The sequence below is a fragment of the Sciurus carolinensis genome, chromosome 15 (assembly GCF_902686445.1).
Source record: "Sciurus carolinensis chromosome 15, mSciCar1.2, whole genome shotgun sequence".
In the NCBI taxonomy this organism is placed as follows: domain Eukaryota; kingdom Metazoa; phylum Chordata; class Mammalia; order Rodentia; family Sciuridae; genus Sciurus; species Sciurus carolinensis.
The window spans coordinates 7,802,315-7,804,240 of NC_062227.1; positions in this window are offsets into that span (position 1 = coordinate 7,802,315).

Sequence of the window (1,926 nt, forward strand, 5' to 3'; positions counted from 1 at the left end):
ATTGTCCCAGAGCAGAAGAGACTAAGGAAACAGGACAGTTAAATACAGAATGGCATCCTGCATGGGGGTCATGGGATAGAACATGGGAAAAAAACTGAAAGCTGGAAAAAAGTTCACTTAATATAAATGTATCGGAGCAACCTTGTTATGACAAATGTATCACAGTAATGTATAATATTAATAGAGGGAATGATAAGGAGTTTATCAGGACTATAACTAATTATTCTGTAAACCTAAGTTATTCCAAAATGGATTTTACAAGTGTTCAGGGTCAATTTTCTTTTTATCTGTGCTTTTCTGAAAAAATCAAACATGTAGAAAGAGATAGAAGCTTTTTGGCTCTTGTTTCCTTTAGTAAGCTCAAGTTGCATCCAGGTATCAGAAACTGAGGAAGAACAAAAATATTCCCCTAGCTGCTGACACCTCCACCAGGGGTAATCAGAGATGGTGTAATGACACAATTTTCATCCAATGGCGGGTTTTTATTCCTGCTTCGTCTTTGGCAGTGATGCCACTAAAGGAACTGATGACAACCCAGTGTCAAAGAAAGACGTATCCTCCAATCAAGGCTAAAGATATTCCATCATTTCCCTCACACTATTCCTTTACCCAACATAACCAAGGAATAGGGACTAGAGAAAATTTCCCCAGAGAAACAACTGACTTATTGTCCTCATGCTCAATCTACCTGATCAAACTGGCAAAAAGAAACATTCCCAGGGTTAGGAGAAATTTTTATTTTTCCAGGTTTGTAAAATGATTTCACTTTCTTCTTCATGCTCAACAAACCATAAGCCTGAAATATCAGATTAACCAAATGTTTTATTGGCCAAGACTATATAGCGTTACATATCTTCCCCCAAATGAATCTGCTGTTCAGTACCAGTGCTGTGCTTCTGGCATGAAGTAGCCCTTTCCATGGCAATTCCAAAACATGCTGTCTTAGCTGGTCCAAAGCACCACTTGTTTGTAAAAGTGTACAGTGTGAACAGGCATTATGATTAAAAATTAAAATAGGAAGATGCTCAGGTTATATATGCACAAGAGGGCTAAGGAGATTTGTCTTAAAACCACTCAACAGAGCAACAACAACACAACTACTGCCACCACCTACACATACACAATATTAGACAGACAGACACACAAAAATGCTAGAGAATGTCATGACTCTTCAAGGTCCTAGAAATGCAGGGCCAAATTAGCAGGAAGACCCAAATCTAACTGCACCAAGTTCAAGGAAACCAAGAGAAGAACAGACAGTCACTCTGAAAAGGAAGTAGCCAAGCGCACAGCAAGTGTGGCTGGCTCCTAGCAGAACTCATCAGCAATAACGAACCATCTGTTCCTATGTAGACTCATGGGTGTCCCTTGAAGCTCAGAGACAATTCAAACATTTATTGATACTGTCTGCAGAATTCTTAAGTTATCCCCACACTTCCAAAACTCAACAGTCTACAGTGACTCAGTCTATAGGTAAACACTGCCTTATATATTTTCTATAAATTTTTTGAGATTACACAAAAACACAGGTTTTGGTATCTCAGTTCTAGGTGAAGATGTTTAATTAACCTCAATTCTGAAACTCATGTATTTCCTCAGAATAAGTTATCTGAAGACAAACTTTTAATATTTGTTGAAAAATGCTATTTACTCAAAATACAAAATTTTAACCCGATTATTTGATGTTTAAAGCAGTTCTCTTCATGGTAAAGGCTTTTTCCACCCCCTGAGATTTCTCTGGCTCTTGACAAAGGCTTCTGATCATTCAGGATGCTGATAGAAGTATTCCCCTCCTGACACGTCCCTGATATGCGTAACCTATGCATGCAGGTCTTGGGACAGTTGTTATGTTCCGAGGTTTCCCTCCACTCTGAGAGTAGGCCGAACAATGTGCGTTGAACAACAGACCCAACTGTAAGAGCTCAA